Genomic DNA, 25250 nt, shown 5'->3' with positions numbered 1-25250 from the left:
GAGGATGGGAATTGGAGACTATCCTTGTGTTCTACATGCTAAGATAAGATTACTCTTAGTCATGTACAAAACTGCCTCCTGGTGTTTTCTAGAGGGATTATGCTCCATTTCTTCACAGGCAACCTGCCAACAATGCACCTTTTTATTGATTCTCAAGCTGCCCTGGTTTCACTGTTTCACTCCCACACTGCTGCTTCCTTAAATCATCTCCTAAATCAAAATAAGCCACTGGAATGCAAATCCTTTCCTTGGGCCTAGTTTTAGAGAAACCCAACCTAGGTTTCTGTAACTTACCACTTCCACTTGTGAGGGACATTTGATTGCCTCCTACTCCTGGTTATTATAAACACTGATGTGGTAAATGCCTTTCTAAACATCCCCTGTAGATTAGCAGAGCATCACTGGGATGTATTTATCAGGAATGGGATTTCCGGAGGAGCAGAGCATAGATATACTTTATTTTTCTTTTGTTACTGCCAGATTTCTGTCCTTTTGTGTATAATTCCTCTTTTCCTCATATCCTGATTGACACTTGGTGTTAGCCACCTTCAAATGTTTGACGGTGTTATGTATCTAAGATGATACCTCAGTGTTCTTTTCATTTTCGTTTCTCTTGAGTTCCAGTGAATATGGGTGAATAGGTTCTTCACATACCTATTGACCCTTCACATTTCTATTTGTGAATTAAATGGCAAGGTTTTAAGAAAAAACTCTTTCTGCCAAATTAGTCAGGACACATAGGTGAAGAGAGATGGATTAAAATTCAGATCTTGCTAGAAAATCTTTGGCCAAGGCAGAGTGGGATAGGGGCAGAGGAAATAATCCCAGCATGTGGGACTGTGGTCTGGAGCATTTTTGACAGTATGGGAGAGGAATTTTCAATGGACTGTGGTCATTTTTCCCTTGATTGTTGGATACTTGACACTTAGAATTAAAATGTTACAATCCAGATGAGCACATGTATAATTCTGAGATTGTCTCTAATTATTGTCAGTCTGACAGAGATCCTTGAGGATGTCCAGCAAGAACCATCATGGAAAGCTATGAGATTGGGAGACTTGTGACTAAGGAACAGTAAGACAGACCAGAGTCAAGGATCTTGGTGTCCAAGGGCAAAACACCTGAGGTTGGGGATTTGAGATGTCAGAAAGCTCGACAATATCCTACAGCCTCCCACAGGGTGGTCATCAGGACTTTCAAGCCAAAATTTGACTCCATCAAAGTTTTACATGTGGAAAAAGAGCAGAATTGAGATTATCCCTCCCATCTTCTCATCAATGAGAAAACTAAACAAAGTAAAAATAAATCTCAGATCCATGATAGAAATGAAGTCACAGAGCAAAGTGCTGTCCTGAAAAGTGGAGGGACAGGCAGTTAAAGACAGTCACAATTTATTCCCAATTCTAGGAACTAAAGCCCAGGTTTAGAAGACCGGGTTTAAAAGACCAGAGATGAAGCCAGTGTTTTTAAGAACATACGAACATGTAATAATTCATTAATTGTTGAGACCCGGTGTAGACAAGCTTGAGCGTTTTAAACTCGGGTACTCAGTCTCGGGTGGTCTTCACACTTATGTGTTTTACTTCCAGGATCCGCACCAGGTTCTCACTGTGAACACTGGAGAATAGTCTCTTCATGCTCCTAGCAGAAGGCAGAGAAAAATAACCATGGTGATACAAGCCCAGAGCATTCTCGGCCCGCTTCCCTCAGGGGAAATTACGAGAGCCTAACTGAAGTGAGGTAAGACAATCGTTCAACTCCAAGCCCCTCTAGCATTCCTGTCTCACCTAAGTGGAGGGGATAGGGCATGGATGCTGAGAAGCACTTTCCAAGGTCACAGCCCAGGGCATATGCTCACTAGAAGATAGTGACGTAATCAAAGGACTATAGAATGGTTCTCTTTCCCCCATACATTAACACCACTGAGACTGCAGGAGAAAACACCGGGGCCAGGACAATGCCAAGAAACAGAGGCCAACTGTTTCGAAAGGAAAAAAAAAAAAAAAAAAAAAAAGGAGACAGGAAGCGAAAGTGCTGCGGCAAAAGGGAAGGCAGAGGCCAAGGCCAACCCTGAGGTGGCCAACGAGCGACAGGAGCTGCCGGGGCTGGTCGTCCGCAAGATGGAGGTAAGTGAGCGCCAGTCGGCCAGCAAGGCGCAAAGAGGAGGAAGAAGCAGGAGGTGAAGGGGAGTCTCGTGCAGCCAAAAGGGAGGAAGCCTGGGCGCTTTTGAACTCCTGCAGGCGGCAGAGCTGACCCCGCGCTGCCAGGCCTGGACGACCAGAAGGCGCGGGAGCTGGAGGCCGACGCGAAGCGGAAGTGGACAGACCTGCCGAACCAGGCGGAGGGTGCGACAATCCGGACAGGCAGCGCCAGCTGCGGTGGGAGGCCTGAGATGCCAGCAGGAGGAGCGCGGGGCGGACGCGGTGGAGAAGAAGCTGTGGCGCCAGAACCTGCCCAGGAAGAAGGCCCTCAGCAGCCCCGCGCTCCCTGCACTGGGCTTGGCAAAAAGCGTCCGATCCTGTCCAGGACCTGGAGCGCGCCGGCCTCGTGGGGGCGCCCGAGGGCTGCCCGCCCGCGCCCAGCGTGTCCCTGGCCTGGGCCTTTCCCACCTCGGGCTGCTGTCTCTGTCCTGCCGCTCTAGGAGCCCCTCCGAGTCTTTGTGTGATGCCGGCTTCTCCCAGACCTCCGTAGAACTCGGCTTTTCCATGTGAAAGGGACACAGTCTTGCTCACCTGAGTTGTGAGGCTCAGATCAGGCACGCGGAAAAGAATGTTTCAGCGTCGTCCTTGAACACGGCGCAGATCCTTCAGACCCCAGGGAGAGAGTGAACCAGATCCGGCCCTCCGATCTTCTCTGTGAGGCCCGAGAGCTTCCCAGAGGGTTTGCAGAGTCAGGGAAGAGGAACGTTGGTAGGGGTGGATGGAAGGAGTTTGGGGTGAGACAGTCACTGCCCCTTCTTCTCCTGCCTGTGTTCACAGGGGCCACAGGACGGGAAGACAATGTCCTTTGCTGATTGTCCTTGTTAGTCCAAAACTCACTGGAAGGGAGGACAAACCTGGAGTGGGGTGCATGGGCACCTGGCGTTTGGGAGAAGCTGGAGCCCATCCGGCACCTTGTGTCCAGGACAGAACACTATGACCTTTTCCACTCTTTTGGCTTCTGCCTGTTTGGGTCTCATTCTTTTCTCTTCCTAGTTGCCCCAGGTAGCATTTCACAGCTCAAAATTCAAAGGTTGGAAGGGACCTGTACCTTTTCAGAGGTCCGTGGATTTGAGTTGGGCCACATGGCCTCCTCTGAGCCAGTTGCTGGCTCCAGTTGTGGGCAGTAACTGACATGCCTCACTAACCTCGTGGAGTCAGGGAGAAGTTTCCTGGCAGAGGGTGGAGTGGGGTGGGGGTAGAGGGAGGTTTGCTGTTACCTAATGAGAGGGGTAGGGGTGAGGACAGATAGCAGATGTCAGATGGCATCTGTCCCAGGTGAAGGCTTGGTTGCAGAAATGATCCAATGTGGCTGGTGTTTTCTAAGGGTCTTGGAGTGAGGAAATCACACTTACTGAGCAGCTGTTCAGACATGAGACCACTCACTCCTTAAATATTTAATAAAATGGATATTTTCCCATGGTACACAATTTAAAAAGTACAAGAGTAAACAGACTTCTGATTGGCAGTGTAGCATACTGGATGTTCTCCAAAGCCTCGCTGGTATGGCTGAACTGAACATGATATATAGAATTTAATTTTTTTAATGAATGACTGGGTGGGTGGGAAATGAAGAGATGACTGGGCTGAGATTTTCCCGGCTTGGTGAAAGAACAATCTTGAGATTTGGGAAACCTGTGGCAGCCAGGGAGGTGCATGTCTTGATCTTTTTTGAGAAATAACTGGCCATTCAGCTGTAAAAAGTGTAGACTGTTGACATTCCAGACTATTGCCTTCTGCATCTGCCTCAGCCGTTGAGCTAAGGCCATGCACAGCTTGGGTGGCCTCTACCCAGTGGCTTAGCACTCCTTTAATAGGCAGATTGCTCCAGGGTTCCCCAGTGAGTTATTTGAGACTGTCCACTCTGCATCTTGGTCTGAGGCTCTCCTGGTACCATTCTGCTTCCTGCCCTTGTCTTTCACAGGTGCTAACCTTTGATAGACCTCTTATACTCCTCACTTAGTCTCCAAATCTGTTTGCTGGAGGAATGAAAGTGACACAGAGCTCCCAATGACTTCCAAGTAAGCTTTAAACACCCACCCTGGGGTATATACACATCACTGTAGAAAATAAAGACAGAATCCAACAATTTTGCAATCTTTAGCCAGAGAAGAAAAACAGGTGCCCTGAGAAGGAAGACAGATTGACAGCTGATATCTCAACAGCAACAATGAAATCTGGAAAAATGAAAATTGATGAGAAAACAAGAAGTCCAGAATTCAATACCCCTGTAAATATTTTTCACTTTGAGTGTCAGTTGTTAGTCAATTATTTTTCCTTGCAGAAAAAACCCTTCATGTCACCCTAGCTCTTAAGAAAATGAAACTTAAGAAGAAAGAAAATGATTTCACAAAGAAATGCTGAGTACAGACAAAGGGGATGTTTTGAATCTAAACATGCCCATTGTGTGAAACTGCCCTTCATTTTGGTAGCCAGCAGCCATCAGTGGCTATTTAAAGTAAATTACATTGGCCAGGCACAGTGGTTCACACCTGTAATCCCAATACTTTGGGAGGTCAAGGGAGGCAGATCAACTTGAAACCAGGAGTTTGAGACCAACCTGGCCAACATGGTGAAACCTATCTCCACTAAAAATACAAAAATCAGTTGGGTATGGTGGTGGGTGCCTGCAATCACAGCTACTTGGGAGACTGAGGCAGGAGAATCACAAACCTGGGAGGTAGAGGTTGCAGTGAGCCAAGATCGCACCACTGCATTCCAGCCGGGGCAAGAAAGCAAAACTCCATCTCAAATAAAAATCAATTTATTTATCAATTAATAAATTTAATTAAATTAAGTATTCTCTTCCTGGGTTGTATTAGCCACATTTCAAGTGCTCAGTAGCCCTAGTGACTAACATATTGGATAGCACAGATACAGAAAATTTATATATTGAAGAAAGTTATTGGTCAGTGCTGATATAAAACAATGTTTTGTAATTTGCATGCTTAAAAATCAAACTATATCCGGAATATTGGACAATATGATATGTAAGTTATAGAAGTGGCTGGAATTGAATTATTCTCAGGTTTTTTATTTGTAAGGAGTAAAAAATAGAATTTAAATATTCATATTCTAAGATAACCACCAAAAGATAGAAACAGTAAAAACTAAAAGGGAAAAACATGCAATGGAGTAGAAAGATCTCAATCCAGCAGGAGGACAGAGAGAAAGAATAACCTAGGAACTAAGTGAATGGAAGATTCAAACTATGATGGAAGAATTAAATCCAAATCTATGGGCAAGCAACATGAATGCAAATTGATTAAACTCAGATGAATTTTGGTGGTATGTGAATAATAAAGCTGTAAATAAAAGCGTTTTGACTCTCCAAAGAGACAAAGATTGTAATGCACCCAAAAAACTGTAAAAATGAATCACCTTGAGATTTTAAAATCTTTCTACACCTTCCAAATAAGTTATAAACTCCATAAACTCCAGTATCATCTGTAGCAGGAGCGGCGGGGAACAAACCTGTTAAACACCGAACTGAGGAAGGAAGTGGCTTTTTTATTTGGCTGGGAGCTGCAGGGGGCTTCAACCTCATTTACCGAGCTCCCTGAGCTGCAGCTTCTCTCCCCTTTTATAAGCTTACAGTGCTAAAAGGGAAACTGAGGCAGAACTATGTCACTGTCCATTTGCTGGATATCCAACCTTACAATCTTTTGACTTCATTGATTTGCTAATTTATATGCAATGCAAGCAGGGACCAGCAAGGGAGGGAGCGTACAGAGACAAGACAAAAGCAACAAGCTGTTGGTTGGCAGAGGTGCTTCCAGGAGGGAGCCTGGTCTGTAGAGATGTGGGATCATGAACCAGTGCCAGCCTCCATCTGACAGAGACAGCATTCGTTTGCAGCTCTTTTAAGGTTAACAGATAGCAGAGACACTGGGAACTAACGAGGGAGTCATTTTCCCAGCTCTTTGGTATTTTATTTTCCTTCTTCACTCTCCCCATGTGGAAGTGGGGGGAAGAGGTAAAACTGAAGGAGGGGAGGGGGTCTCCCCTCTCACATCCACCTTCAGCTGGATGATTAGATATCAATTGAGAGATTCCCTCCATACAAAAAGGTGTTGCTCTTTTCTGGTAAACTGCTGCGCTAGAAGCCACAGGCAGCAGAGTCTCTGGCGCAGGCAGTGCAGGAAGTCTTGCACGAGAACCAGCGTTAAGTGCCACAAGGTTTTGAAGATGGTGGAGTTGCAGATCCGCTTGAAGAACTATGACCCCCCCCAGAAGGACAAATGGTTCTTAGGCTTAAGTCCACTCCCCACCCCAAGTTCTTCCTGTGTGCCCTGGGAGACCATCAGCACTGTGACGAGGCCAAGGCCATGAATATCCCCAACATGGACATGGAGACAATGAAAAAAAACTCAACGAGAATAAGAAACTGGTCAAGAAGCTGGCCAAGAAGTATGATGCATTTTTGGCCTCAGAGTCCCTGATCAAGCAGATTCCATGAATCCTTGGCCCAGGCCTACATAAGGCAGGAAAATGCGTTTCACTGCTTACACACAATGAAAACATGATGGCCAAATAGGGTGAGGCGAAGTCTGCAATCAAGTTCCAAATGAAAAAGGTATGTCTGGTGGTGGCTGTTGGGCATGTGAAGATGACAGATAACAGGCTTGTGTAAAATATTCACCTGGTTGTCAACTTCCTGGTGTCATTGCTCAAGAAAAACTGGCAGAATGTCTGGGCCTTATATGTCAGAAGCACCATAGGCAAGCCCCAGTGCCAATATTAAAGCACATTCAAATAAACTCTACTGCTACCAGAAAAAAAAAAAATCTTTACCAAATCTGTGTAATCTTTATAGTGTTGCATTATGAGGCTTTGACCCCTGGGTACACCTATCTTATCTAAAAAGGGGCATTTGACTTTTATTGAATCTTAAATGTCAACCCTGGTATCTGGCACTAAATTCAAGTTAACTAAAGCCTCATCTTCAGACCTGGGTGAAGATGACAGTCAAAATAAACTTTATTCATACAACACTGGGCCAGTTAAATCATAACTACTGATTTAATCATTTTCCCTTCATTTAAATTAATATACTTTGTTCTGTGCCTTAATGCTAGATAATTTAAATTGTCTAGATACCTAAGAGTTTCCTTTTCCTGTTACTGTCAGAGCTAGGCAACGCTTAGGTCCTTTTTGTTTAAAACATTGCTAATTTTATACATTGCTTACAAAATTGGGTAGAATAACAGAGATAACCCTTCTCCTCTCTACCTGATGTCTCTGAAATTTAAAAACCATTTAGAATCTGCTGGGTCTGTCCCATAGACCCTGGCTGACTGACAGATGAAATGAGTACTCAGACATAGGTATGCAGTGTAGCAGCAGCTAGGGAATAACCTGGCTCTGGTGGCCAAAGTACAGTCCTGAGAAGCTGGAACTGCTTGCTTTTATTCAGTGCAGGCACAGTGCCAAAAACCTGGAGCCAACACAACCTGTAGGTAATTAACATTTATTGTTCCCCTTTCAGGAAACATCATGCAGGAATGTCCAGATGATCAAAGGTCAGCTACTGGTCAACATAAGTAAACAAGCCTTTTTAAAATAAATTCCCCCACCCTCCGTTGTAGCTACTCCTTGCCCTCTGTCTCAGGGTTATAGAAGAGTTGCCTGCAGCTATTCTGCCCCGGGACTCTGCAGAACCTTCCAACTTTTCAGAAGGTTTGCATCCTTTCCCTATAGTTTTTCCCATCTCTCTGACCTATCCCCCAAAAGAATCCACTGAGCCTGATCTATTTTCATTGCCAATGTTCCACTGCTAAAACTGTATAAGCACCTTCCCTCTAGGCCAAGGCACTATCACAGAAGAGGTAGGCATGTGAGAATGTAAGGGCCGAGCTCGAAGAGTAAAAGTTAACTTATTGATGCTGTTTCTTGGAGAAAGAAATATAAATTAGATCCTCCAAATGAAAGACAAGCACACAGATGCTTAAACAGCTGACAAAATGAGGGACTTTGCTTTCTGGGTCATTGCATGTCCCTTTCTAGCTATCCCAACCATAGGAATTTCCTACTTCTCACAAAATTAAAAGAAAATTACCAAGAGGATATCAAGATACTTGGCTACAAAGCCTCCTGGGTATAATGCTCCCAGTTATGGGATTTATGCAGATATATACAATTTTTTAAATCAGCCACCTTAGAGCAAATTACTAAAAAGCCTGCAAAAAACATTGTGGCACAACAGAAATCTTAAAACTTATCTTAAATGGTTTTAACAGAATGCTTATGTTTTGTATAGCTAGTTGCTAGAAGTATGTAACAAAACCATGACAGTAGCTGAATGCATAGAGTTGATAGATAAGTCAACTTTGTTACCTTGTCTTTTGACTTTTGGTTCTTTATTGTTATGTTGCAACTCTCAGCATAATTCTGTAATTCTTTGCATTAGCTCCACAAAAGTAGCCATTTCCTGAATCCCATTTTTTCTTGACTGTGTGTCTGAGTGCAATGAATTATATAGCCTCAACACATTGTATAGCATGTTCATTTAACAAAAATGTATTATCTCTGTATACTTTTATCAAGCAGATGCTAGATGTATGGTTAGCATCCCGTAAGTGCTGATTGACTGAATTCATTCACAACCTAAACAGAGATTAAGTGAGGCAAACAAATAAATAACATACCATGACAGACTCTGAAATGGCCATTCATACTGGGTATAATTGGAACACAAATGAAGAAACCATTATTTGTGTCTGGGTGACCTGAAGAAGGTTTCACAGAAAAGGGGTATTTTAACAGAGATATAAAAATGAATTCAATTTTGTTCATGCTTCTTTTTGCCTATGCTGCCTTTCTTGGGGCATGAAAAGCACAAATTAGGATCAGGAATGAGCCTGAGCTGGGGTGATCACAGAGAGAGATAGAGGAGTTTCAGGCCAGAGGTGACCTCCGGGGTGGTGACGGGAATAAAAATGTAAAAGTAGGTTAGGACCAGAATTGATTACCCTTTTCAGACATCTTAGCCTGTAGAAATCCTAAGAGCTCAAATGTCACCCCTTATGATGCATTCTCAGAAGTGTCAGTCAAAGTTAATCTGGTTTTCTCTTTGCCAGGAGACAAAAATTAAATGTGCATTACAACAAGCTGTAAAAGAAACATGTTTTGAGGTCAACGTTAGTTGTTTTCATATCAGTTTCCTCCCTGAAGGAGAAGTCAAGGCTGTGTCTGTCTCATTTCTCACAGTGCCTAACTGAGGAGGTTGGCATATGTTTCCTGGGTGTTGAACAAATGCAGGGATTGGCTTTTCATTGCAAGGGAGTGATATTCAGTCGGAGTTGTTTTGCTGCTTCTCAGACTTACCAGCTCTTTCCCTTCCTGGCCATCCATTTTCATCCATGTCCCTGTCTCCTGAAAGCTTACAGTTCCTGTGCCAGAGACTGAAGCAGAGCAATCCTAATGGCTCAATTTAACCTTTTTCCTGACTTGCCCAGTGTTTGTTTATGCTGCAATCTGCAGTCTTCAGCCTGCCAGCCTGCCACACTGGTTGTCTGCCATTTGACTGAACCCTCTGTTCCTGCCCTTTGAAATTTTGGGTTCACCATAATTAGCAGGCACGCTGGCAGCTGCTCCTCCCATGGAAGGTCAGCACTCTCAGACGAAGCTGACTTTGTTCACCATCCTGGGGCTGGGCTGCTGGAGGCTGGTCACCACAGAACCCAGGGACAGCCCTCATTGGCTGTTCTTTCCTAGTCTTTGCTTTTCCCCTCCCTTGGGGCTGGCCAGCCACACCCTGCATGGTGGTATGGCCTGGAGTACCAGCTCAGTTTGTTTAATCTTTAACTTGTTTATGGACAGAATCTAATATGGTTTGGCTCTGTGTCCCCACCCAAATCTCATCCTGAATTGTAATCCCCATAATCCCCACTTGCTGACGGAGAGCAGTGGGAGATGATTGAATCATCAGGTGGTTCCTTCACACTGTTCTCATTATACTGAGTTCTCATGAGATCTAATGGTTTTTTAAATGTTTCGCAGTTCCTCCTTCACTTTCTGTCTTTTCTGCCATCATGTGAAAAAGGTACTTGCTTCTCCTTTGCCTTCTGCCATGTCTGTAAGTTTCCTTAGGCCTCCCCAGCCATGCATAACTGTGAGTCAAGCAAACTTTTTTCCTTTATAAATTACCCAATCCTAGGTATTTCTTTGTAGCAGTGTGAAAACCAACTAATACTGAATCCCTTTCTTGGGGATGGACTAGACGGGGTGAAAGGGCAGGAAGAGTGACAAAGTCCCTACCCTTTAGTAATGAGTGTGTGACTTGAGGATGCTTGGGTGTAAAGGGCTCTTTCTTAATTTGCAAAATGAGGGCGTTGGCAGCAAGTATGTTTACAGTTCCTTCCCACCTCATATTTTTTATGATTCTATGAATACAACAAAGAAAGCATGTACTGGCAAAGCAATGAGGTAATTCACTGTTAGGTTCTTCCATTAAAAGGTGGAATTCAGGCAAGCCATTGCTTTATAACTGGGGCCTTTCAAATCTATTGTTATTTCTGGTTGCCTTCCCCAAATTAATTTCAACCTACTTCCCCTGATACCCACCCCCCATCATTAAAGGCATATGCCCAATTCTCCCTTGGGCTGCAGGGCTGACTAGCTGGGTGGGAGCAACAGGAGCCAGGGAATGGCACAGGGAGGTTGAATCTCCCTCCCAGGGCCAGTGCGTTTCACGTCCATTTCTATCTTACTCTAGGCAGCAACCACCAATTCAGGAGCCTGCTTGATGTGGGTATGGAGTGGGGTAAAGTTGACCATAGTGGCACAGCTGTATTCAGGTTCCCTTCCAACAATAAAGCATGTATTTATACCTCATGCCATCATTCAGTAATACGTTTTGAACACTACTGTTTTTAGGCACTGCACTAACAGAATGGAGCTATTCATTCATTTATCCAACAAATATTTACTTCATGCCTCCTGGATAAATGAAAAATGAGGCAGAGTCCCTGCCTACTGTGAACCTAGTTTAAACCTCCATGAGAAAGAGGGAAGCTCCCTTCATGCTTACAATCTGCCCAGATCTCTCTTCATTCTTGAATCATATGTGGATCTGCATATCTTTACTACACCTCCTTGAAGACTGCCTGTGTTCATCAGCAGTCTTTTGACCCCAGAAGTTTCTCACAGTGATTTTTCCACACACACAAAAAAATTGTCTTTAGGCATTTGATCATCTCTCCAAGTTTTCATGCTTAAGAGATATTTCAAAACCTCTCTCTCTTCATAGTCTGGCCACTAATCTTCTCTGACAAAGAAGACCGTACCGCAGTGTTGGTTTAGTTTGTGTGTTATTTGTCAGAGAAGATGACTAAATCGCTGGAAAGTAATTAGATAAGGTAAAGGAGTCAGATCATTTGCTAAGAAAAAAGAGAACAGGAAGTGCACACTTAATAGCCTTTTCAAGGATTTCTATCTTCCACCCCTTTAATGAAGCTCTGTAGAGTATTGATTCATTTAAAAGCATATTCAAGATCTATGAGAATGTGTTGCATAACAACTCCTCCAAATCAGCTGGCCTGATAGAGTGAAAATTTAGTACTCATGATTAAATTGTAACTATTGCAATTCTGTAAACACCCAGTGGGAAAAAGAAAGAAACTAATTATTGACAGAGAAGGCAGCTGGATATTGTTATGTCACCAAAACAGCATTTGAACTCACTATTCCTTAAATTCCTGAAAAATAGGGTAGATTCCTATTAAGAAGTTCACCTTCTTGCTGTTAAAATGAAGTAATAGGTTGTACAATTTGGTGGCATATGGTCTTTTTATTTCTTATGATCTTTTTTATTTCTATGCAATCAATTGTAATATAGCTTCTTACATTTCTGATTTTGAGCCTTCTTTCTTTAGCTAAAATTTTGTCAGTTTGTTTTGCTTTTCAAAAAAACTCAACTTTTATTTTGGATGATAGTTTCTGTAGTTTTTCTACTTTCTATTTCCTTTACATATTCTCTGATATTTGTGATTTCTTCTGCTAACTTTAGTCATAGGTTGTTCTTTTTTTAGTTCTGTGAAATGTAACATTCGTTTTTTCATTTCATTTGACAACTTTTCTTTTATTTTTTATGTAGGTGTAATGCTATAAACTTCCCTTTGAGAGCTACTTTTGTCTCAAGATATTCTTTAGTTTTCCCTTTAAATTTCTTCATTGACTCAATCATTGTTTAGGAGCATATTTCTAATTTCCACATATTTGTTCATTTTCAATGAATCTTCCTGTTAATTGATTTCTATTTTCATTCCAGTATAGTCAGAAAAGATAATCGATATGATTTTGGTCTTCTTAAATTTGTTAAAACTTGTTTTGTGGCCTAACATATGATCTATGCTGGAGAATGTTCTGTGTTAATTTGAGAAGAGTCTGTTCGTGTTGGGTGGAATGTTCTGTGTATGTCTGCTAGGTCCATTTGTTCTAGAGTATCACATTAAGTCTGATATAATTTGAATGTTTGTCCCCCTAAACTTCATGTTGAATTGTAATCTCCAACTTTGGAGGATGGGACACTACTGGATCATGGGAGTGGATTGCTCATTAATGGTTTAGCACCATCCCCTTAGTGCTGTCATTGCAATAGTGAGTGAGTTCTCACAAGATCTAGTTGTTTAAAAGTGTGTGACACTTGCCCGAATTTCTCTCTTGCTCCTGTTGTGGCCATGTGATGTGTCTGGTCCCAATTCACCTTCTAGCATGAATAAAGGCTCTCTCAGGCCTCCCCAGAAGCCAAGCAGATCCCGGTGCCATGCTTGTGTAGCCTGAACAACTGTGAGTCAATTAAACCTCTTTTGTTTTTGAATCGCTCAGTCTAAGGTATTCCTTTATAACAATGCAAGAACAGCCTAACACAAAGTCTGATGTTTCATTCCTGATTTTCCATCTGGGTATCTCTCCATTGCTGAAAATGGGGTATTGAAGTTGCTCACTATTACTGTATTACAGTCTCTCTCTCCCTTCAAATCTATTAATATTTGCTCCATATATTTAGGTGCTCTGATCTTGGGTACATATAGATTTTCAATTAATATGTTCACTTACAAAATTGACCCGTTTATTATTATGTAACTTTTTTTGTCGCTTTAAAAATTCTAACCTGCTAACTCACTTTTATGTCAAAATTCTATGTTTAATAATTTTTGGTACACAAAGAGCAGAGAGTGGCACTAATGACATACTCCCAAAATTTCATAATATTTTTGCTCTTAACTATAAGTTATTGAATCTCCTGATTTTGTTTTTTATTTCTGAACGTAAATGGAAAATAAAGATATATACAACTAAAAAACAAAAACAAAACAAAAAACCTCCTTTATTTGTGCAAAGTCACAAAGAAAGGAGTAAAACCTCTCTCTTTCCTGAATGTCCCTGAAGAAGGGCTCTATGAGAGCATTGACTCCAAAGTGATGTTTTTTGTTTAATGTATTTGTTTTAAAATCTGTTTACCAGGACTTCTGGTTTCTACTCCAACAGGTAAAGTTTGGGATTATCCCTTCCACCTTCTTATCAATGGGAAAACAATAAATTGAAATAAGCAATCTTCTGAAATCCATCATAGAATTGAGGTCACAGGAAAACTACTGCCCTGAAAAGAGGACTGACAGATAAATATACAGAGAATCACAGTTTATCCTCAGTCTTAGGAACTAAAGCTCAGGATTAGAAGGCCCAGTTGAAGCTATTTTTAGGAACATGTAACTCAACTCATGAAAACCTGGGGCTTAGTGTAGATAAGCTTGAGAATTTAAAACTCTTGCGGGGTCAGTCTCAAGGGGTCTTTATGGTTTTGTGTTTTACCTCCAGGTGCCCCACCAAGTTCTCACTGTGAAAACTGGAGAATAATCTCTTCATGCTTCTGACAGAGAGAGGATGAAAATAACCATGGTAATCTAAGACCAAAGCAGCCTGCTCCTACCCTCTTCTTCAAGGGAAATTACTTTGCAAGAGCCTAACTAATGTGAGGTAAGAAAAAACATTCAATCCGTTCAACTCCATCCTCCTCTAGCTTTCCTGTTTCACTTAAGTGGGGAAAAGCTGAGAAGCACTTTCAAAGGTCACAGCCCAGGACACAGGCTCAGTTGAAGATAGTGACCCAATCATAGCACTATAGAATGTTCTTTCCCCACACCTTACAACCACATCAACAGGACTACTGTAGAATAATGGAGAATTACAATTGGAAAATTGAAAGTTCCAGAATCTATTTAAGAATGAGTTCCTAGAGAAACCCGAAAACACAAGGGTTGTTACAAAGATAGTAAGGGAAATTGAAGCCTCAGACACCTGTGGATACAAGAAATAGTAAGCACGGCATAATTCCTAGCCAGATAAATGTCACCATCACACTAAAGGCCAACCTACATCAGTACATGTAACCCAATAACTTAAAATAACAATGATTAATATGCTCAGGTCTCTAGTGGAAAAGTAGACAACATGCAAAATAGATGAGTAATATAAGTATCTAAGTTAAAGCTTAAAGAAGAAATCAAAAGTCAATGTTAGAAATAAAAAACACTGTAATAGAAATCAAGAATGCTTTTGATGGGCTCACCATCATATTAGACATGGCAAGGAAAGATTCAGTGACATTGAAGATACGTCAATAGAAAGTTCCCAAACTGAAATTTAGAGAGAGAAAAAACCAGAGTATGCATGAACCGTGGAGTGGTTTTAAAAGATGAGTATATATACACGCATATGTGTGTGTGTGTATATATATGTGTGTGTGTGTGTGTGTGTGTATGTATATATACACATATGTTGTAGGACTTTTCCTTAGTTCAGCTAAAGACACAGTTCTCTCTCCACAAGGCTAGAGTCCCTGCCAGAGTGCTTACTGCTTCACAGTTTAAATCCCAGGTTCCAGTCAGGAAGAGGGGGCTAGGCTCCTCCCCACTGCAAAAGGCTCCATTTTTGAGGCTCCACCCCAGTGCACAGGCTGGTTGGACTTTTTCTGGGAACCCCTTTGCACGCAGNTATATATATATATATATATATATATATATATATATATATATATATATATATATATATATATGATGGGGATGCCAGGAGGACAAGAAAGAGAGAATGGATCAGAATAAATATTTGAAATAATAATAGATAATTTATTTTCAAAAATTAAAACATTAAACCTCAGATCTAGCAGTCTCAGAGAACAGCAAATGGGATAAGTATGTAATAATTTACACAGAGGAATATTATATTAAGTCTTCCAAAATTCGGTGACAAAGAGAAAATCCTTTTTTATTTTTATTTTTTGTAGAGATGAGGGCTTGTTATATTGGCCAGGCTGGTCTGAAACTCCTGGCCTCAAGCAGTTCTCTCACCTCAGCCTCTCAAAGTTCTAGGATTATAGGCATGAGCAACCATGCCTGAGCAAAGAGAAAAATCTTAAAAGAAGTTGAGAGGGGTGGAAAACGTTTTACACAGACAGGAAGAATAATAGAAATTACATTGGACTTTTTATCATAATGCATAGAAATAAGAAGAGAGTGGAGTGAAACATTTAAAATGTTAAAAAAATAAGCACACCAATCTACAATTCTGTATCCAGCAAAATTACTCTTCAAAAGAGAAGAATAATTGAGATATTCATTACCTCAAACATGAATCATTTCTTGTGTTTGGGAGCATTCAAAGCCTCCTTTCTAGCTATTGTGAAATATACTACAAATTCTTGTTAACAGTAGTCATTCTATTATGCCGTTGAACACTAGAACTTACTTCTTCTATTTTAGCTTCACTTTTGTAGTCATTAGCTGACTTCTCTTTATCCCTCCATCGTTCCTACCCTTCCCAGCCTCTGGTGGCCACCATTCTATTCACTACCTTTATTAGATTAATCTTTCACTTCCAACCTATGAATGAGAATATGCAATATTTGTCATTCTGTGCCTGGCTTATTTCACTTGACATATTGTCATTCAATTCCATTCACACTGCTGCAAATGACAGGATTTAATTCTTCTTTATGGCTGAAAAATGTTCAAGTGTGTGTGTGTGTGTGATATTTTCTTTATCCATTAATCTGTGGATGGACACTTAGGTTGATTTTATCTCTTGGCTATTATGAATAGTGATGCAATAAACAAGGTGGTACAGATGCCTTTTCCATATACTGATATCAGCTTGGTATGGACACTCATGCCTATTATCCTAGCGTTTTGGAAGACCAAGGTGGGAGGATCACTTGAGCTCAGCAGCTCAAGACTAGCCCAGGCAGCATAGTGAGACCCTGACTCTACTAAAAGTCTGGGAAAGATGTATTTCTCTTTCATTTATGAAGCTTAGTTTTGCAGGATGTAAAATTCTTGGCTGGCATTTTTTTTCTTTAAAGAGGCTAAAAATAGCCCCTAATCTTTTAGAGTTTATATGATTTCCTATAAGAAATCTGCTGTTAGTCTGATAGGATTTCCTTTTTTGGTGATTTGACCCTTCTCTCTAGCTGACTTTAAGATTCTTTTCTTTAGCATTAGCTTTCAGTAGTCTAATGACTATATGCCTTGGCAATGTTCGTCTTTTAGAGTATCTTGCAGGGATTCTCTGAATTTCTTGTATCTAGATGTCTACCTCTCTAGCAAGATCAGAGAAATTTTCATGAATTTTTTTTTATTTTTTTTAAACATCCATATTCACTTTATTTTTAAACAAAGGAGCATGTACCCAAAGAGAAGCAGGACTGAGAACCATCACCGGGACTTCCTGGAAGTGATCCACCCCAGCCTTCTGACTTCAGAGTGTCTCAAGCTCCAATGGCCATGGGGATGAAGCTGCCCGTTGATACACACTTTAGAAAGGTATGCTTTGCAAATTTCTTACTTTTTCTTCTCTCTCAGGAATGAATATAAATCATAGGCTTGGCCATATTACATATTCCTATGTTTTTTGAAGGCTTTGTTTTTTAAGTTTTAAATATTTTTAAATTCTTTTTTTTTTTTTTTTGGACTGACTAGGTTAATTCTAAAGACCGATCTTTGAGGTCTGAAATTCTTTCTTGTGCTTGGTCTAGTGCATTGTGAAGGCTTTCAACTACATATTAAAATTTCTTTAGTGAATTTTTCATTTCCAGAAGTTCTGGTTTTTTAAAATATAGCTATCTTGTCTTATATATACTAGATTATTTTTCTTGTTTCTTTATGTTGATTTTCAAGTTTCTCTTGGATCTCATTGAGCATTCTTATAATACATATTTTGAGTTTTCTATCTGTCAATTTAAAATTTTCATTTTGGTTAGGATCCATTGCTAGAGAACTAATATGATCTTTTGGTGGGGTCGGGGTTGGGGGCCATGTAGCAGTGCGGTTTTTTCATGGTTCCAGGGTTCTTACACTGGTTCCTTCTCGTCTAAAGAAGCTGTCACGTCTCTCTTTTGAATTTACTTTCATTTGGATGAGACTCCCACTCCTTGAGGTTGTGATGGTAGTATATGTTAAGTAGGGTCCTTTAGTTTTCTTCTGAGTGCTGTTAGGGGGCTACGACTCTGTAGAATTCCTTGGTTACAGATAACCTTAGTGTAGTGGGTGTGTAAAATGATGATTGTCTCTAGGTTGTAGTAGCAGTATACTGGACATGTGAGCAGGTTCACTGCATCCTTCAGAAACAGGAGGTAGAGATCTTAGGAACTTTATCTCATTTCACTGTACTGTGCACTTCTGTCAGGAGGTAACACATTGGCGATATCGTTTGATCTCCAGGCCAGTAGATGGTGCTTGCGGATAAGGGCCAACTGAGCACTGTGCAGTTGTATTAGCAGAAATTGTAATGGGCTATGCAGGCTGACCTCACAGCCAGTAGGTGGTGCTTGCAGGAGAAGGTCAGCTGTGGTGGTGACAGTGGGATTTTTGCTTGGCCTTCGTTAAACAGAAGTACCAAAGTATCCTAAGCAGTAAGCAAGCGAGGAAATTCCCAGCAGTCACCATACCATGCTCTGCCACTGAGGCAGTTGGAGGGGACAAAGCTGAGCAAGGACGGGTTGGGCAAGCCATGACCTGGTTCCCTAAGGTAGGACAAGTGTCAGTCCTAGTGAAGGTCAAGGGACAGCTCTCAGGTTGCTGGGTCAAACCTGCAGGAAGAAGTGGAGGAGCTTCTGCTCTAAGGGACCTGCATGGGGATAGAGGGGTACGCTGGAATCTGTAACCTAGCAGTAGGACAAGCCCAGCTCCTGCAGCCCCAACTCAGTAGGTCTCCCTCTAGTTTCTGGCTCTGGCAGCAGGCCAAATGGGTTAGGCTAGTTTCAACCAGTCTTTGTTCAGATGGTCAAGCCACCCCAGGCTGTGAGTCTTCCTGGGGCAGAAACCACAGCTCTCAGATCATACCCTCCCCAGTTTGGTCCTGCCAAGGGAAGGACCTCCAGCTCCCACTCTGCAGCATGACGCCACACTCTTCTCTCAGTCCTGATGTTGGAGCCTCCTCCCGTGCTAGAGATCAGATGACAAATCTCATATCCATGACCTGGGATGGTACACTTAAGTCCTGGATACAAGATCAGGCCAGTGGACTTCTCTGCCTTCTGACACTAGCACTGGTTGTGATAGGGAAGGATGGATCGCCCTCTGTTTGCCAGCAGAACACTTGCAGGACAATGGTGCATATGTTTTGGGCCTGCCACCAGGATAGGTGGGCCTTTCTCCATAGGAACTGCCAGGAAGGCAGCTTCAGGGGAGACTGGCAGACATGGAATATGTAATCTGAATGTGCCTTGGTACCACAGCAATGGCAGTGGAACGTGTCCTGGGGGTGCATAAGAGCTCACAGACTGCCCATCAGTCTCCAGCCTGGCAAACAGCAGTGTAAGTGGCTGCCTCAGAGAAAGTTGCAGAGCGTTGGGGGATGGTTTCCCAGAATATCTTTTGATACTTTAAAAATTATATTATTACTATTATTTTGCTATTGAGTTGTTTGAGTTCTTTATATATTCTGGTTATTAATCCTATGTTGGATGGATAGTTTTAAAATATTTTCTCTCATCCAGTGTGTTTTCTCTACACTGTGTTGTTTTCTTTGCTGCAAAGAAGCTTTTTAGTTTAAGTCCCATTTATCTATTTTTGTTTCTGTCATCTATGCTTTTGAGGCCTTACTAAAAAAAACTTTTGCCCAGACCAATGTTCTGAACTGTTTCTTCAAAGGTATCTTCTAGTAGTTTCATAGTTTCTGGTCTTAGATTTCAGCCTTTAATCCATTTTTTATTTTATTTTTTTATATAATGAGAGATACAGTTTGATTTCATTCTTCTGTATATGAATACTGTTTGCCCGGCACCATTGATTGACGAAACTGTTCTTTCCTCATTGCACATTTTTGGCACCTTTGTCAAAAATGAGTTGGCTATAAATATGTGATTTTATTTTGGGGTTTATTCTGTTCCATTGATCTGTGTGTCTGTTTTCATGCCACTAACATGTTGTTTAGGTTACTACAGCTTTGTAATATACTTTGAAGTCCAGCCATATGACACCTACAGGTTTGTTCTTTTTTCTAAGCATTTCTTTGGCTACTTAGAATTTTTTTGTGGTTTCGTATGAGTTTTAGGATTTTTTTTTCTATTTCTATGAAGAATATTATTGGTATTTTGGTAAAAATTGTATTGAATCTGATTATAATTTTGAGTAGTATGGATATTTTAACAATATCAGTTCTTCCAATTATGAGCATCGTTTATCTTTTCATTTTGAGGTATCATTTTCAATTTTCTTTATCAGTGTTTTATAATTTAAATTATAGTGTTCTGTCACTTTTTTGGTTAAATTTATTTCCAGGTATTTTTTAAATCTGTTGTGAATGGAATTTTTTTTTCTCTCTTTATTTCTTTTTCAAGTTGTTCCCAGTTGGCATATAGAAATGCTACTGATTTTTCTATGTTGATTTTGTATCCTGCAAACTTACTGAATATATTACTTCAAATAGTTTTTGTTGGAGTCTTTAGGTTTTTCTAAATATAAGAACATGTCATCCACAAGCAATTTAACTTCTTGTTTCCTATTTGTATGCCTTTTATTTCTTTCTCTTATCTAATTGCCCTGGTTAGGATTTCTAGTACTATGTTGAATAAAATAGTGCAAGTACGTATCCTTGTCCCATTCCAGATATTAGCGGAAAGGTTGTCAAGTTTTTTGTTGTTGTTGTTCAGTACAATGTTGTTGGTTTGTCATATATGGCCTTCATTGTTTTGGGAGATGTTCCTTCTATACACAGTTTGTTAAGATTTTTTTATTAATAATTGAGAAAGGATGTCATATTTTATTGAATGTTTCTTTGGCACCTATTGAAATTATCATATGCTTTTTGTCCTTCATTTTGTTAATGTGAGGTATTATATTTATCGATTTGTGCATGTTGAACCATTCTTGCATCCCTGGGATGAACCCCGCTTGATCAATGAAGAGTAATTTTTTAGAATATGTTCTTGAATTTGGTTTGTTAGCATTTTGTTAAGGATTTTTGTATCTATGTCCATTGAAATATTGGCATATGGTTTTGTTTTTTTCAGTATGTCATTGTCTGGCTTTGGTATCAGGGTAATATTGGCCTTGTAGAATGCATTTGAAAGTATTTCTTTTTCTTCAATAATGTGAAAGAGTTGGAAAATTGGTATGAGTTTTTTAGATGTTTGGTAGAATTCAGCAGTGAAGTGATCAGGTCCTGGGATTTGTTGTTGATTGGAGGATTTTGGGGAAAGGGGTTTTTAATTACTGCTTTAATCTGGTTCCCTATTACTGGCTTGTTCAGACTTCTTGCTCCTTTGTACTGTTATTTAGTTTCAGTTTCATTTATGTATTCTCTGATGTTTATTATTTCTTTCTACTAATTCTGTGTTTGGTTTATTCTTGCTTTTCTAGTTCTTTGAGGTGTATAGTTTTGTTATTTATTTAAAGTCTTTCCACTGTTTATGTAAATGTTGTTGCTGTAAACCTCCCTCTTAAGGCTGTGTTTGCTATACCTTAAAGGTATGTTGTGTTTCTGTTTTTGCTTTAAGAAATTTTTTAAAAATTAAAAAAAATTTACTCATTGATTCCTTGTTCATTCAGGAGTAGTTTGTTTAATTTGTATGTTTTTATGCAGTTTCCAAAGTTCTTCCTGTTTTTGATCTCTAGTTTTATTCCATTGTGGTCACAGACAATATTTGATAGGATTTCAATTTTTTAAATTTATTGAGATTTGTTTTGTGGCCTAGCATGCAGTCTATAATGGACAGTGATCTGTGTGCTGATGATAAGAATGTGAATTCTGCAGCAGTTGGATGACATGTACTGTAAATGTGAGTTAGGTCCATTTGTATGAAGTATAGTTTAATTTCAATGTTTCCTTGCTGATTTTCTGTCTGGATGCTCTGTCATCTAGACAATGAAAGGGGGGCATTGAAGTATCTTACATTATTGTATTGCAGTCTGTCTCTCACTTTAAATCTTTCAATATTTGTTTTATATGTTTGGGTACTCCAATGTTGATTGCAAATATATTTACAATTGTTACATATTTTTGCTTGTTTATCCATTTATCATTATATATTGACCTTGTTTATCTCTTTTTACTGTTCTTAATTTAAAATCTATTATATCTTATGTAAGTATTCCTGCTGTCTTTTGGTTTCCATTTGCACAAAATATCTTTTTCCATCTCTTCACTTTTAATCTTTGTGTTTCTTTATAGGTGAAATGAGTTTCCTGTAGGCAGTAGATAGCTGAGTGTTTTAGGTTTTTTTTAAATCCATTCAGTTACTTTATGTCTTTTAATAAGAAATTTATTCTATTTACCTTCAATGTTATTGACAGGTAAGGCCTTACTAGTGCCATTTTGTTATTCTCTTTCTTGTTGTTTTGTAACTCCACTCTTCCTTTCTGACTGTCTTCCTTTGTGGCTAAGTGATTCTCTTGGGTGGTATGTTTTCATTCCTTGCTTTTTATTTTTAATGTATCTAGTATAGGTTTTTGCGTTCTGTTACCATGAGGCTTATTAAAAAACCATCTTATAGCTACAACAAGTCATTTAAAATTTATAACACCTTCTCTTTGATTATAAAGGGAAAAAAAGAAAGAATAAGACAAAGCAAAAACTAAGTAACTCTATACTTTGTCCTCCCACTTTTTGATTTTGTGTTGTGTCAATTTATATCTTTTTCACATTTCCTACCTCTAGATCTGGGGTAGATCTAAAAGTGCCATGTGGGAGCAATGGTTTGCAATCCGATGCTTCAGGATTCTGCCTTGTGCTGTGTTTTAATGGAGCAGGGCTGGCACTAGATTGCAAGGCCCCTGTACCCTTTCCTCTTCTTCCCCGAAGCAGAAAGGGTCTCTCTGCTGCGCTTTTTGGAGCTGAGAGAGGAGTAACCTGGGCATGCTTGTGGCTGTACCAGCTGTTGTTGCACTGGTTCACACCCTGAATTTACAACCTCTTAAACCAGTGCAACACCAGGGCTTGCCCAAGTATCCCCTTTGTTCGATATGGTTGGCTGCCATTGAAATGTATTTAGGTCCCTCAGACTACTTTAGTCAGTCAGTGGTGAAGCAGTCTGTGACTTGAGTTCCCCCCACCAGGGGAATGGATTTTCCTCTGCCTTGGGGCAGGTCTTAAATGTTCTCTCTGTAGGAACTGGCCTGGAATAAATGGCTGCAGAGTTCTACCAGGTGCTGCGTTCCACTGTCGTAGAGCCAGCACTGAATTCCAGGGCCAAGTCTAACACTCATGTCCCTCTCCCCTCCACCTACACACAAGTTCTCTCTTCATGCTTCCCTGCCTGGTGTTGAGGAACAGTGGTGTAGGCCATGAGAGAGACTTTCTATCTTCTTCAATATGTCTTCTCTTGTTATTATCCTCAAAGCAGTTACTGTGATCTCTCACCTGATTTTTAAACTCTTGTAGAGGTTTTCAATTTTATATTCCTGTGGGGACTATCTTGGAAGGCTCTATCTGGTTATCTTGATTTGCCTCCTCTAAAAGATCTTTTTAAAGAATAAAAATCTATCAACATATATGTTGCAAATACTTTCATAGATTTTTTTTACCTTTTAATTTTTTTCCTTAAAATTTTTTGATTTGAAAGGCTAATATTTTATGGAGTCAAATCAATCAGTCTTTCCTCTGCAATTCCTCTGCAATGCCCTACTTTCATTGTCTGGATGACAGATCATCCAAACAGAAAATTCCTGTCTTTGGTGTTATATTTAGAAAGTCCAGTTCTTTCCTGATAGTGCATAAATATTTACTTATATTTACCTTTCCATTTGGCTCAATGATCCTCACACTTTCATGATATTGGAATCATTTTCAGTCCTTTAACAAACTGTAGCTGCCCAGGCAACACTAAAACCAACTGAATCATTATGTCTTATGATAAGGCCTAGGAATCTAAGCTTTGATAAAGCTGTCCAGATGATTTAAAAAATAAACGCCTTTTAAAAATTATAGAAATACCTAATAACAGCCAGTATTTATTGATGTGTTTAGGACCACATTAAACCCATAGTCGTATAGACAAAGAGACACAATACATCTTCAGTAATGTGCAAATCTGACAGTCTTTGCTTTCATAGAGTTTACCATCAAGAAGTTGAGCTAGTTCTAATCAAATCATTACACAAAAAATAAAATATTTTAAGTGTTATAAATAATAGGGAAGCTTGAAATGAGAAGTCCGGGGTGCCATGAGAGCTGAAAACAAGGAATCTGACCTAATTTTAGGAAGGGAACTCAGGGAATGTGTTTTTAGTGTTTTGAGATGAAGTTTGCAAGTAGTATAGGAAAATTGGGAAATGCTGTCCACTTGTTGGGGTCCAACAGGCAGACCCTGACTGCACAACAGAGAAATTCACTCCGACACATAATACAGTGAAAGAGTGGGCTGGGATGTCCGGGCCATTTACCCAAAGGAGTTCATGGCCACCAGCCTTGACTCACTGGCCTTCCTGGCCATTATTCAGCACATATTAAATGACAGAGGCTTTGAGTCAACTCCGCTAGAGGGTCAAGATTGAAGGCCAGGTTCTGAGGCCAAAAGCAAATACCATCTGTGGGTAATAAACTTCGCCAACCCCCTCAGTAGGAGGCACTCAAGCACAGATGGGCAAAGGGTTGGTCTTAGGACAACAAGCAATTTAAATAAACTCCTTTGCATTCCTTTGTTATTTACTCTTGCTATTAGTTCAAAGAGGATTAGGCTGCCTTCAACCATAATTCTATCCTGAGGAATTTATGAAAACTTCCAGCCTTCAAAGAAGATCTGTGACTATCTTCTATAACTTCCTTTATAATTTATCTTAAAACTCTTCCTACCACCATGACTGAACCCCTGCATCCATTCACAGGACAGGATAAGCAAATACCTTGTGATCAGTGAAACAGCCACACTGAGAGACTGAAAAGAGGCCAGCATGGCTATACTGCCAAGATCTTGGCTGGAGAGGTAGATGGGGAAAAATCACGTAGGACCTCAGAGGCAGGAGAGGTGTTTAACCGTTTTTGTAGATGCAATGGGAAGCTATTGAGTTTTAAGTTGTGGTGAGGATTGGCATGTTTATACTTTCATTTTTATTTTGAATAAGTCACTGAAGCAAACTATATGACCAGCTCATATTCCATAGACCTCTCAGTGTCCTCCAGATGGCCTCTGATTCCTGGACATGCACATAATAATGTCCCTTCAGGGCACTTCAGAAATCTCTGAGTTACAGCATGGCCTGTGACTCATTTTCATCTAATTATCTTTTGTTAATTTACTGGAAGCTATCGCTCCCAGACTGCAGTCAAAGTTCATGATGACCTTTATATTATTAAAAGATTGCAACAAGTCTCACCTTCCTGCTGAATTTTCTCTCTCTCTCTCCCTTTTTTTTGACCATTTTCTTGAGGGACCTTCAATACACTATAAAAGTTGAGCTCTAACATACTAGGATCTCTTATTCATTACCTGCAAGATATGGCACTATAACACATAACTTAAAAAAAATTGTGGTAAGAACATGTAACATGAAATCTATCATCTTAACAAATTTTGAAGTGTTCAATACAATATTGTTAACTATAGACATGATATTAAAT

At 40.2% G+C, this 25250-nt stretch overlaps 1 pseudogene; it reads left to right on the top strand.

Moving 5' to 3' along the window:
• Window positions 1–2120: 2120 nt before the first annotated feature.
• On the top strand, window positions 2121–6942 carry LOC108311974 (annotated as a pseudogene).
• Window positions 6943–25250: the final 18308 nt, after the last annotated feature.

Source organism: Cebus imitator, unplaced genomic scaffold (assembly GCF_001604975.1).
Source record: "Cebus imitator isolate Cc_AM_T3 unplaced genomic scaffold, Cebus_imitator-1.0 Scaffold120, whole genome shotgun sequence".
Taxonomy (NCBI): domain Eukaryota; kingdom Metazoa; phylum Chordata; class Mammalia; order Primates; family Cebidae; genus Cebus; species Cebus imitator.
The sequence above is the reverse complement of the archived record's forward strand: the minus strand, read 5'-3'. Positions and strand labels throughout refer to the sequence as shown.